The sequence below is a fragment of the Panthera onca genome, chromosome B4 (genome assembly GCF_046562875.1).
Source record: "Panthera onca isolate mPanOnc1 chromosome B4, mPanOnc1 haplotype 2, whole genome shotgun sequence".
Taxonomy (NCBI): Eukaryota; Metazoa; Chordata; class Mammalia; order Carnivora; family Felidae; genus Panthera; species Panthera onca.
Window position 1 is genome coordinate 59,784,061 of NC_138345.1, and position 14,246 is coordinate 59,798,306.

The 14,246-nt window shown below is 40.3% G+C and overlaps 1 long non-coding RNA gene across 4 annotated transcripts in view; it reads left to right on the forward strand.

Annotated features, from left to right (window-relative positions):
- LOC132694591 (uncharacterized) overlaps positions 1 to 14,246 on the forward strand; it is a 59,511-nt gene that overhangs the window by 30,369 nt on the left and 14,896 nt on the right. The window lies entirely within an intron of this gene.

Consider the following 14,246-nt stretch of genomic DNA (forward strand, 5'->3'; position numbering starts at 1 on the left):
CTCACCCTTTTCCTTCACAGAAGCCATTGTCTGGTTTATATAAAAAGTGTCAGCTCACTGCCTAATTTTACAAAGGAGAAAACAAAAACTTAATTAGAAATAAGATAATAAACTATAAAAGGCTATCATTAGAGCTTTCCTTCTTTAATATGAAAAGATGTGTTCTAATCATTTCATTTCTTTGACTTTTCTTTTTCACAAAAGAGTGCTTTTCCGTACCTCGTCTTCTCATTTCACAGGAAATGTCTCCACACAATGATTGTATTTTCTGTCAGTTGGTCTGCCTTGATTGGGATCAACCCAGGTGGGTGGCTTTTTCTTTCTTTCTTTCTTTCTTTCTTTCTTTCTTTCTTTCTTTCTTTCTTTTTTTTTCAGAAGTTCAAATTGAGTACTGGCTTCTCTCACACAGAAACCACAAGTCTCAGTTTCTCCTATGTTGAGGCAGAATGATTCTCCCCATCTTATCAGCGGTTTGCTGACAAACTTACTATTTCATGATCTTTCTGTTTCATAAACTTGACCATGTTAGTTGTCATTAACCCACTGAACTGGTCAAGGCCTACTAGTGTTACCTGTATCTGTCATGAAGTCATTTCTTCCAGAGGTCTGTTGTGTACAGGGACATTTTGAACAGATGAATGGAACTTTTTCTCTGTAATAGGGGCTCCTCTCTGTGGCCAGTGACATAAGACCCATGTGAATTTCCATGGTTGGCCCAGATTCATTCCAACAGTGCCATCCATTATTGAGTACCAAATGCCTGATTCTAGAATTGATCCCAATTCAGTAGGAATAATATGATTGGGGTACCTGCTCCAAAATACCTTCTGCATGAGCCTTCTAAAATCTTTCTTTCCCGGAGGCATTTGGGAAAACTGTAAGACACTATGTAAGTGTGGGAGAACCCCTCCACACCAGACCAGATGTGACAACCTCAGTTCAGATCCTGGTTCTGCCACTTCCTAATTGTGTGACTTAAGACAGGTTGCTTAATCTCTCTGTGCCACAGATTCTTCATGGACTGGTTATTCTCTGTCCTTTTGCCCCATACTGAACCCCACGGTGACTGATACTTCAATCCTATATCACTGAGATTCCCTTGATGTCAGGCTTCTAGTTGTTTCAGCCACAGGGAAATTGGAAGATGGAAGGGAACATTAGAGTGTTTGTTCCCTCAATACCTCATCGACCCCAAACTATTCACTTCACCTGCCATCTCACCCCAAGAGATGGCCACCAAGGCCACACCACCTTGGTCACACCACCAAGGCTCTGGCCACATCTCTCCATGACTGCAGACGGTTTCTCAAAATAGCTCTTCCTAGAATAGCTCCTCATCAGGCCCCAGTTACACCATTTCCTTGCTCCCCTTTTCAGCCTGTGAGTGGGAACAGCTTCTGAAGGCAGCTAGTTTGCTGGGTGCTTCAGTATCCCTGACTGATTCCCTTAAATCTGCCTACACATCTGCAAATAGTTTCTGCTTTCAATTCTCTTCAGAATTCCATCTGTGTGTGCCTCCTCTTTCTTGCTGGAGCCTTGACTAAGACCTCATAGGACTCTTGTAAGGATTAAATAAATTACAACATATTAAGTATTCAGATTCAATGCTGTATGATTGGCTGTTGTTACCACTAAGGCTGCCTTGTCTTCCTTTCCAACCAGTCCTGGGGGCCGCACCACCGAGGTTGCCAAAATAAATAGGGGTCCTAGCTCTAGAAAGCCTCAGGCATCTGGAGGTCCTTCACCAACCCTCCAGGAGGACATTAGCACAGGCTTGGGTGGGAAAGCTTGAATAAAATTTGTTCAGCTACAGACGGGAAAATCACCAGGCTGGGGCAGGGGAGGAGTCAGAGGCGTATCAGAGGGTCTGAACACATTAACAGACAGAGGCTGAAGGACTCAGTAATTCTGGCAAGACTTGGGCTCCAGGAATTGAAAGAAGAGTCTTTGTTTGACAGGATACTCAGAGGGGATGGGCAGAGTGCAGAGGAGGATCAAATGCCTAAGACAAATTTCATCTACCTCACAATTTGGCCAAGGGCCAGCTGTTTTCCAAGTTTCTGAAGACAGGTGGAGCTAAGTGTTTGGGACTAACAGGATCTTATCTAAAAGCGAGCCAGCTGGCAGAGTTCACACTCACATATTTATACTGGTGAAATCCAGTTCAGGCAGGAACCGAGACCATTCTTTATTAACAAGACTGAGGACATACGTAGAGGATTAACAGGCTGTTTTCAGCGGTGGATGAGATACAGGCATTCAGGCCAGCCTGACAAGATTCAGAGTGAGCTCTACCCCTTTCTCATTGTGCAGGACTGGGCAAAGTCACTCAGGCTCTCTAAGCTGCAAATTTTTAGTTTGTAGAACTGCTAATAACAGATCCTACCCTGAAAGTCATTAGGAGAACTAAATCAAGAAATTTAGAGGCAGTGTTTTACATAGCACCTGCCACATAGTCAGTGTTCAAAAATGTTTTCCTTCATAACCGTCATCATCATGATGATCTCTATCATGGTTCTTAACAGTCAACTGGTACAAATCTTGCAGGCACAAGTTAATGAAAGAGTAACAGAGCTTATAAGGATCTCATGAAAGAAATGGAAAGTATTAAATCAGCCAACTTACTTTTTCTCCTTTTGTCAAAATAACAGATGCACAGAATCCCGACCCAGGAAAGTTGCAATTGTTAGCTACACCTCAGGACGGATCTGCTCTTTAGCATAGTGACTTACAAGTCAGGTTCTAGAATCAGCCCAATCTGAGTTCAAGTCCCAGCTCTGAGAGTAAGAGATGTGGAGACCTTGAGGAAGTAAGAGCTGTTTGGCCTTTGGGTAAATTATTCTATCTCATTAAGCTTCAGTTTTCTCATGTGTAAAATAGAAGAAGTAATAGTTTCCACCACATAGAATAGTTCTGAATATTGATAGGATGCATGCAAGCCTCTCATTAGTTTACTTCCAATGGAAGAGAGTTGTGAGAGTACAAATGTTAAGTAGAAGACATCCCTAAGAACATTTGGGAGATTTTACAATAAAAAATTCTGCCATAATGGGGATTGACTAGAAAGGAGCATGAGGGTCATTTTCGTGGTGATGAAAATGTTAACTTCTTGTTTTGGGTGGTCGCTGAATGGGTGTATGGAATTGCCAAACTCACTGAATTGAAAACTTAAGATCTGTTCATTTTATTGTATGAAAACTATACGTCAATTAAAACAAAAAGAATAGTTATGAATTCTGCTCTGTGCGTAAGATTTTATCCCATTCAACTCTTTACGTGAAGCCAGGAAAATGTCATTGGTAACACTCACTTAGAGAAGAGGTGAGGGGGATGCTGTTGTCTACATTGTGCACAGTTAAAGGCTCTTGGTCATGAAAGGTACTATTTCTGCACAAAGCTCATTTACTAGAAACCATTAGGGGCAATAGAAGATCCTGGTCATGAGTATTGTTCATCGGATCCGTGGGAATAGTGAATTTATGGCTTACCTTCACGGATCTTACTTAGGGCATATGTCTATTACGGTCGAGACAAATGGCCAGGTCAGAGTCACACCCTTTACCCAACAGGTGTTTGTTCATATTGCAAAAAGTTTTTTAACAGTGTCTATAGCCTTACTATTACAGGAGTAAGGCATGTATACCTGATGAAAGAAAGGATGAACACGTGAATGGATGGATGAATGAAAGAACAAGCATTTACTGAGTGACTATCATGCATCATCTTGGTTATTTAATGTAATTTAAATCTTACTAAAAACTTGTGAAGTAGAGTTATTATTCCCACTTTACAAATGAGAAAAGCCATGCTTAGAAGTTGAAGCAATCGGGGCACCTGGGTGGCTCAGTCGGTTAAGCCTCTGACTTCGGTTCAGGTCATGATTTCACGGTTCATGAGTTTGAGCGCCATATCAGGCTCTGTGCTGACAGAGCCTGGAGCCTGCTTCAGATTCTGTGTCTCCCTCTCTCTCTGCCCCTCCCTTACTCATTCTCTCTCTCTCTCTCTCTCTCTCTCTCTGTTTCTCAAAAATAAATAAACGTTTAAAAAAATTTTTTTAAAAAGGTAAAGCAATTAACCTAAGGTTCCAAGGTCAGATCATAGCAGATGGACCCCATGTAATCTAATATATCCTCAATAATTTCCATTTGTTACAAATAATATTTTTTCTTACGAGCTCCTATGTATTTTATTAGAGCTTATATGTATCAGTTAGCATACATCCAAACATTTAGTCTTTGTTTCAGAGGCTATTCCAGCTACCTCTGTTTAGGGAATTGATCAGTAGGAGGTAGGATACCACTAATACTAAGGTATTAGTCAATGTTTTCCCCTAATATTTTCTCCACTTCTTCATTCTTCACTCTTTCAAACAGCAGATAGATTATTCTGAGTTCTGTTACCCCCGGGCAGAAGAGGTTAACAGCAGAGGAAAAATGAATTTCTTTTGGCTTTTAAGTCTTCAAACTTCAGGCCTCAAGGAGAATGGGAAAATATGCAGGGCATAAATAAGATATAGAAGTTTACTTGGTAATTTAGAGAATGAGTTCTCACCCAAGATTACACAAAGCTTTCCCAGGTGTGGGGAAAGGAGACATGCTAGAAAGAAGTCAGAGCATAGTGCTAATGTAGCCTCTGAACAGGGGCTGTCCCCTCCCCTTCTCCCCCACCCACTCAAGTGGGGGGAATTACTGAAGCTCCAGATGGGTTTGTGTGTTCTCAGATCAAAGGGAAAGAGCAAGAATGGCCTAAAAGAGAAACGACCATCAGGTGTGGCCAACAGATAGCTAAGAGGGTGTAGTCCCTGTGGGAGCCGCAGGGGGTGGAGGTATTATGTTCCCCTTGTTGGCCATCACAGTGGATGCCAGCCAGCATGGACAGATGATGGCCAGAGGCCAGCTTCAAACCTGACCGACATCCCCCATGCCCCACCTCTTATCACTTGGAACATCCTCCAGAAATTAGAGGCAACTCTAGGAAGGGTGGTAGGAAATCCTCAGTTTAGCCCAATTTAGCAGAGATTAACTTCTGCTGCATTGGAGGAATGAGGGCTTAAAACAGAAATTAGATTATAAAAAAAAAATAAATGTAGATTTCTGACACAGTGGACTTTGCAGACTGGCATTCATTTTGCTACAGTTATAGATGTAATGCGTACAGTCATACTTGAGATCGGCTGGAGAAGGGAACAGCACTTGAAGCCTGCAAAAAGAAATCTAGAGGAAGAAAAGAAATTCCTTTAAGACAAATGTTCCTTTCAACCTGACCCTGTATTTAATGCTACCATATTTATTGAAGTCATCGTATTAGTTTATATAGCCCCAAGTCTATCTTTGCCTGATAATTCCTGGACCTTCTTCCTCATAAGTTATGGGACCTTCTGCTTATACCCTTGGGAGTCTTTGATCACCTTAAACTTTTGTCCTGGAATTTGTTTATTTTGAAGCATAAGTTTTTAAGGGGAGAGTCCCTTATTGGTGAAATCCTTTGCAAAAATCCTTTGCAAAAAAACATGAACTAGAATATTCTTTTCATAACTCTACACTCCACAGCAGCAATTTGTTCTTACATAATGCAATCTCTAGTTTCCATGCATTACTTGTCAGGGGATGACCCAAGGATGACCATCCAGATAAGGCAAAAAGTAATTGGGGGAAGGGAGGTGACCACCAAGATGAGTGCTTTGAAAAAAAAAATTATCATTTGAACCTTTGGAGACTCAGTAGCTCAACCTGACAGCTGGGTGGGTGGGAAGCAAAGGACAAGAAACCTGTTTCAAGGTTAGTTCAATGGTCTAGGAAATACGTATGGCATTTTGGACTAAGATGGTAATGTTGACATACTTGATTCAAGAATATATTATATTTTGAAAGTAGAACCAGTAGGATTTGGATGTAGGGATACAGAAAAGGGCCAGATTTGATTCCTGTGGAAGAAGCCATGCTTACCTGGAACTTCACATGACTGGACAAATGTGCCTGAAGGTAAGTTTAAAAACTGAAACCAGCCAACTAGAAACCAAACAGAAAAAAAAAAAAAAAAAAAAAGGAATCGGGAATGAATACCTTTTTAACTTAGTGAAAATTGAACCTGTCATGGAATCAACAACAACCATAAAAATCTTGAGGTGCCTAGCTGGCTCAGTCAGTAGAGCTTGCAACTCTTGATCTGGGGATCGTGGGTTCAAGCCCCATTTTGGGGGTAGAGTTTACTTTAAAAACAAATGAAAGTCTAACAAGCTATTTAAACTACCAATAAAAATCCGCATGAAGTTTCATCTTGTTCAAAGGTTACATGCAAAACCAAGGTCCCCAAATTAATGCTGAACAGCCAGTTGGTTTTCCTACTTCACAAGGAGACTTCAAAATGCAATCACCTGGGGTTCCTAAGCGGCTCAGTCAGCTAAGCATCCAACTCTTGATTTTGGCTCGGGTCATGATTTCACAGTTGGTGAGACCGAGCCCCATGTCAAGCTCTGCACTGACAGGGTGGAGCCCGTCTGGGATTCTCTCTCTCCTCTCTCTCTCTCTGCCCCTAACCTAGCTCACACTGCCTCTTTCAAAACAAATAAATAAATTAAAAAAAAACAAAACTGCAATCACCTGACTACCATACGCTACACCCCCCTGCTGGTAAGTAGGAAAATTACCTCTGGGTAAATGTATGCTAAGTGATGGGTGCTAATTTTGCCCTAAGCAAAATGTATGAGATAGGCTGAGTATGTCCTTTTATGTAATATCCCTCCTTTCCTTGATGCCTAACTCACTTCCACTCACATCGACTATCACCAGCACCCAGAGTTTGCACACAACATCCCATATACAGTCTGTAACCTAAGAAATAACATTTCATTTTCCTGGGACTCATGAAAACCCTCTTTTATGTCCCGTTTGTTAAGACAACTTAACTTTGTGACCTGACAGTGTGAAGCAAAGGGCCATGTACTTGAAACTTAGGTCTCTCAATAATGTGATGATTTTAACTAAATACAGACCTTTTTTCTCAGTAAGAGAAATTAAGTGTCAAAATTTTAGGTAGGACTAGTGATGAGAAAGGCACACAGAGCAGAAGAATATGGTAGAAGATATGAAAAAGTAAAGATTTCTCATCATACCAGGCTATCCTGGCAAGCATTGTGCTCACAGTATTCCTTAACTAGGCTTTCCCACTCCCCCACCTCCCTTCACCTGCTTCCCCTCCGGAGAATGGTGGTTGCCCTGATCTCCTGCTCCAAGAAAACAATGCATGGCTAGTGGGCCAGATGGCCAGGGCCCAAGAGAAAATATGGCAACCTTGCTTTTCCAGGAAAGTGCAGAAGAAAGCTTGTAAGCCTGGAGTCAGGTTTTCACTATAAACAATAGAGGAAAGGTCAAAGATTATTTCCAACCACAGTCACCAGGGAGACAGTCTCCAAAATACTTAACTATCAAACTCTGGTTTTATGCCCAGAGCTCAGGCAGAGAGAACACAGGGAAGTCCAGGTACTGGCAAGCAGCAAGAACCCAATTACAAGGTGCATGTAGAGGGGCCTCTGGTGCCATAAGCCAGCACTCAGGGTTGGCTTCTGAAGGAGATAAAATGGTCTTAATGCTCCAGCAAGAGTGCTAAGCTTTACCTAACTATCATCCCTAAGAAAACTCCCAACATTCTTGAGTGCTAAGGAGCCTGTGTATAGATGGGCTTTTTAGTCTGTAGTGTATATTTCCTTACATGGCTGTATTATAAAGGGGGGGGGGGTGCTCAGAGCTCACATCCAAGATGGAAAGTATTCTTTTTTTGAATCAAAACTTTATTTTTAAAACAGCTTTAGGTTTGCAGCAAAATTGAGAGGGAGGTACAGATTTCACATATACTTCCGGCACCTACACATGCATAGTGTGCCCCATCACAACAGCCCCCCCCCCCCAGAGCGATGCATTCGTTATATTGATGAGCCAATATTGACACATCATAGTCACCCAAAGTCCCTCATTTACGTTAGGGTTCACTGTTGGTGTTGTATATTCTCTGGGTTTGGACAAATGTATAATGACATGTGTTCAGCATTACATGTGTTCAGCATTATGATATCATACAGGGTTATTTTCATCGCCTTAAAAATATTCTTTACATAAGGAATTAATTTTAAAAATAAGACTTTTGTGAACATGGAAATATACTAAAATTTGATTCCTTAGTTCCAAACTAAAAGTTTTCTTTACTTCCTTTTCCCACTTTATGTCAGACAAATGTACCAATGTTTCACTTATTAAGCGGCCTCCCTTGATATTAACATATTTAAGACTTCTCTGAAAGGTCAAACAGGGTCAAGTGATTATAGTATTTTCATCATCACATCATTCCTTGCTCCCTTTCCCACCCCACCCTCCCCCACCATCCATGTCTCTTTTATGTTAGGGAGATAATTTCCAGTGTGCCATTTTATATGCTCTGTTGTGACATGTATTACAATTCGGGCTGAAAAGCTCAATGTGAAACCAACAAAGTGGACATAGAGACACTTTAGATAGCAGTTTCTACCTCTCCTATGCAGGCCCTCATTAAACTCTAATAATGGAATTGTCTTTTTTCATCTGTCCCCCACCAGAGGACGACGGTGAACTGTCCCTACGGATGGCACAGATGGGATTGTTTTGCTCACTCTCGCATCCGTGGCAACAATGCCAGACCACAGTGGGAACTCAGTCAGTGAATAAGCTGCTATTTGAGATTTTGTCTTTGAGCATAGTTGACGCACAATGCGACATTAGTTTCAGGTATACTACATAGTGATTGCACAAGTTTAGACTTCATGCTAAGCTCACCACAAGGGTGGCTACTCTCTAGCCAATACATTGTTATTACAATATCATTGACCATACTCCTTATACGGTGCCTCTTATTCCTATGACCTATTCATTCCACAACCTGAAGCCTGTATCTCCCATTCCCCTTCACCCATTTGCTGCTTGTGAGATTTTTATACCGGCACTGTGAACAGCGCGAGTGGTCTCTCTGACCAGCATTCTAGATTTCCTGATCAGGACCTGGGGGAGGCAGGGTGCCATCACTGGCCATGAGCTACCCTCCCTATAGTGAGGAGGCCACATTCAGCTACTGCTTTGTCAGAGATAATGGAAATTTCCTTTAGCAGCCTGCAGTAAATCAAGACATGAAACATTTTTAAGCTGGAAGAAATCATGATCTACATTGGCTACATAAAGCATCAGCTGAGTATAGGGCTTCCTTCTTTTAATTCCTTTGGTCAAGGAACTCTTACTACAGCAGGTTTCATTGTGTTGCATGGAGGGAGAAACAGGATACAGTCCTCTATCTTTTTCTAGGACACAGTGTTTACCATCTTGCTATTGGCATTAAGAGTAGTTTATTCACATGACTTTCCTAAGTGAACTATTTTCTAGAAATATTCTCAGAAAACAATACCTGTTTCTGACCACAGGGTAACTGATCAAGTCAAAAGGGAAAAAAAGAAGGCAAAGAGAAATGTTTTCTCTGGGGGTCAGCACAGCACAGCTGGTTACATCCATCAGTGGGACTTTATGCCTTCCTTTCTATCCAATATCAGGTAGGAACCACTCCCAGAGTAGATCTTACACTGAAGTCAACACAACTTGTTTATTAACATTAAGTTACTATGTGGAATTTCATCCAAGTCTCTTTTAAAACTCACATTTCACATTTCAAAGTCAATGGTTATAGACCTTAAGGATAGTGAATCCTGAAAGCTGGCGAGTGTCATATTCTATGTGCCATGGAGGTCACAGAGTTAGAGCCACAGTCTCTTTTACCTGGTGATAAATTCTCAGTTATTCATTCTGCAAAACTTGGTCCAAATTGTGTGGCTTTTTCATCATTTGGCTCCTCGTCTTAAAAAAGAAATGCTACTGACAAAAATAAATTGCATCAACTTGGAATTTTATAAGACTATTCCATATCCAGACTATCCCATATGGCAGATTAGATGCTGTAAATGACTCTCCCAATAAAATAAATAAAATGTTGGATAAAAATATCTTTTAAAACTCCTGAGATGCAGGAAAGTAAGAAATATTCAGACCTTTAAACCAAGTCAAAGCACTCTCTGACAGCAAGTAACAGACTGACTCTCCCTGGGATCTCCAGCCTGAATTCATATTGTCACTGTGATCCAAAAATACAAAAAACAAAACAAAACAAACAAAAAAAAAAACAAAGTTAAGCAAAAAATGTTATTCAAAGTGGTGATATTGTTCCTTAGATGTCTAGCAAAAGAAAATAAAATCCAGGCCTCAAAATTTTGCATAGATAAATATCCAAGGAAAAGGAATAACTCAGTTGAATATTGCAAAATATAAGGAAGCAAGGCGCCATGAATAAGAGATGGCAGAAACAACAGGGAAAAAAGATCCCGAAAGTCTTCTGATGTTGGAACTATCAGGCACAGAATATAAAATAACTATATCTAATATGTTTAAAGGAATAGAAGTGAAGACTCAAAATATGAGGAAAGAACATGAGACTCTAGAGATGCACGAAAAGATTTTTAAAGGAAGCAAATAAAATTTCTAGAAGTCAAAAATTGAATTGATAAAAAGATCAAAAGAGAGGCACCTGGATGGCTCAGTTGGCTGAGCGTGTGACTCTTGATTTCAGCTCAGGTCATGATCCCAGGGCCATGGGATTCAGCCCCGCATGGGGCTCTGAGCTGAGCATGGAGCCTGCTTGGGATTCTCTCTCTCTCTCTCTCTCTCTCTCTCTCTCTCTCTCTTTCTCTCTCTCTCTCTCTCTCTCTCGTTCTAACTTCACAGAATTGTTAAAAGACACAGATCTGGTAAAAATAAACCAAACTAAAAAACAAAATGAGAGGAAAAAAGTCTGTACCTAGTTACAGCTGCAAACATCAAAAGATAAAAAGACATGCAGAGAGAAGACACATTACCCACAATAGAATAATAATTACTCACAATGAAATACCAATTAGGCCAACACCTGACTTTTCAACAGCAATGATGGAGGCCAGAAAATAATGGAATAATATCTTTGATAGGCTTTGATAAAACAGCTGTCAATCTATTAGTCTATACCCTTGAAGAACTAGGGAGAATTAAAATACATTTTCAGACAAATAAAAACTGAAACACTTTGCTACCAAAAGAACTCACTGAAGGAGTTTCAGAGGAAGGACTCAGTTGCAAAAGAAATGGTATTCAAAGACATCAGGACATCAGTGACTGTTTGTAATAACTGATAACATTGGTTGTAATGTAATAAAAGTCAATGGTAATAATTGGCCTCAAACACTGTGATAGTAACTTATAAATAGTGAGGGGTGGTCAGAATTAAAACATTCTAAGGGCTTTGCATTTTTTTAAAGTAAAAATGCTGAATAACTAAAGTCTGACAACTATTCCATTAAAATAGTCGGAATAACCACAAAAATAAAAAACAGAGTATATTAAAAAAAAAACACAGTGTATTACTTTTGAGTTAGTACACGTGAAAAAAATCAAATAAGAGGAAAGGAAAACTGCATGAATTTGAAAGGCAACAATATGAGGAGGGGAGGCAGAAAAGGTCACACAAAGAGCTATAATCCGAATATTTCAATAACCATAATAAATGAAAATGTATTGATTTTTTCCATTAAGAGAAGGCAAATGTCAGACTAGATTTTTAAAAATCCAGCTATCTAGGGGCACCTGGCTGACTCAGGAGAGCATGCGACTCTTGATCTCAGGGTGGTGAGCTCAAACCTGGTGTGGTGCCTACCTTAAAAAAATAAAAATAAAACTTCAGCTTCTTAAAGCTGGTACTCCAAAAATGTAAGAATACAGAAAGTTTGAAAATCAATGGAAACCAAACTGATAATCAATGAAATAAATCATTCACTGTCTCGTCTCCGAATTTTCTAGTTTTGAAATTAAGCTAAAAAGAAATGACCCCCACAGTCACCATAAATAAACACTTACTAGGCAATGCTACATGCAGGTATGTGCTGCTGAGGCACTCAGGGAAGAAAAAGAAGCAAACTCTAAACTTTAGAAGTTCAAAACGTCATGAATTCTCTAGCCATAGATTTTGTAATGGCATGGTTTTTATATCTTGCATAGAAAGTGTCCTTTTCTTTTGGAAAAAGTACCTTAAGATCAAGATTTTGAAAGTATGGGATCATCCTCTATTGTTTACTTCTGTTTTTTTTTTTAATTTTCTAATATTAAAAAATTTTTTAATGTTTATTTATTTTTGAGAGATAGAGCACGAGTGAGGGAGGGGCAGAGAAGAGGGAGACACAGAATCTGAAGCTCCAGGCTCTGAGCTGTCAGCACAGAGCCTGATGTGGGGCTTGAAGTCATGAACTGTGAGATCATGACCTGAGCCGAAGTTGGATGTTTAACCGACTGAGCCACCCAGGTGACCCTATTGTTTACTTCTTTGATCATCTTGTTCACCAAAAAGAATACAGAATCTTAAACTCTGGCAACACCTACCTTTCTTAAATTATAATTGCTATCACTTGTTTCAGAAAATAGAGGTGGGGGGGGAGAAAACCCACCAAAGTTCCTACATATTTAAATGGACAGTGGCTTTGTAAGTGACCCAATTGCATATTCACAAGCTATCCACTAATCTGTTTCAAGATTTCTTGATATAATTTTTTTAAATATTTATTTATTTCTGAGACACAGAGAGCCAGAGCATGAGTTGGGGAGGGGTAGAGAAAGAGGGAGACAAAGAATCCAAAGCAGGCTCCAGACTCTGAGCTGTCAGCACAGAGCCTGACCCAGGGCTCGAACTCATGGACCGTGAGATCATAACCTGAGCCAAAGTCAGTCGCTCAACCAACTGAGCCACCCAGGCTCCCCGTTTCAGGATTTCTTTAAGAGTGTGTGTGATAAAATGGAATTTGAAGTGTTCCATCTCTTCAACCCTCTCGAGTCACTGAAGTGCTTCCCTCTTGAGACCCAAGTAAGCAAGAGTAGTTACTTCTGTTAATGCTCTTAAGATTGCCACAAAGGAGAACAATTCACTCTAGTAATGTTCATGACACCTCTAACTCATGAAATGCAAGACCTGAAAGGCACCATAGGGAGTTTTGAGTCTGACCCTTCTTCACTTAACAACTGAAAATCTGAAACCCAGAGAAACGAAATGATTTTCCCTAGGTGTCCCAGCTGGTTAATTGCATTAGGGACAAGAACCCAGATCTAACTCCCTCCAATTCGAAAACATTCTACCACTTTCCATTTACCATTCTTTGGGTAAAACCTAATTTTTTAAAAATTTTGAATCTGGTATATTTAACACACAGCGTTATGTTTGTTTCAGGTGTACAATATAGTGATTTGACAATTGCATACATCATCCGGTGCTCATCAAGTGCATGCCTTAATCCCCATCACCAATTTCACCCATCCCCCCACCCCCTCCCCTCTGGTAACCATCAGTTTGTTCTCTGTAGTTAAGAGTCTGTTTCTTGGACGGGGCGCCTGGGTGGCTCAGTTGGTTAAGTGTCCGACTTCGGCTCAGGTCATGATCTCACAGTTGGTGGCTTCGAGCCCTGCATTAGGCTCTGTGCTGACAGCTCAGAGCCTGGAGCCTGTTTCACATTCTGTGTCTCCCTCTCTCTCTGCCCCTCCCCCGTTCACACTCTGTCTCTGTCTCAAGAATAAATAAACATTAAAAAAATAAAAGAGTCTATTTCTTGGTTTGTCTCTCTCTCTCTCCCTTTGCTCATTTGTTTTGTTTCTTAAACTCCACATCTGAATGAAATCATACGGTATTTGTCTTTCTCTGACTGACCTATTCTGTATTACAATTTTAAATACCTAACGAGAAGAGTACAAACTGTCGACTGGAGGGAGCTTTCTATTTCCCAGACTCATCAGAATGATGGATTCTAACTTTCTTGGGTCATTATCTCCAAGATGCTACAGTGAAGCAAATGGCAATTTGTCCAGATCCACATTCCCTTTCATTCCTTCCTGGCACCATCATTGTATTCATAGGGAGTTCAAAGACGAACCTCAGAGCCCCAGCAGACAGGGGGAAAGGGCAGGGGTGGCTAATTTTCCAAAGGCAGCTTCAAACATGTTGCTAGTACTTTATTACATTCTTTCCCTAGTAATCATCTTACTGAAATGGTCTTTTTATATTTAGACAAGATGAAACCTCTCCTTAGTGTCGACTTTTTCTCTCCTCATCTGAAAGAATGTAGGAGAAATTAAAGAGGATATAAGATAAGTAACTAAAAGGCTTAAAGAATGGGAATG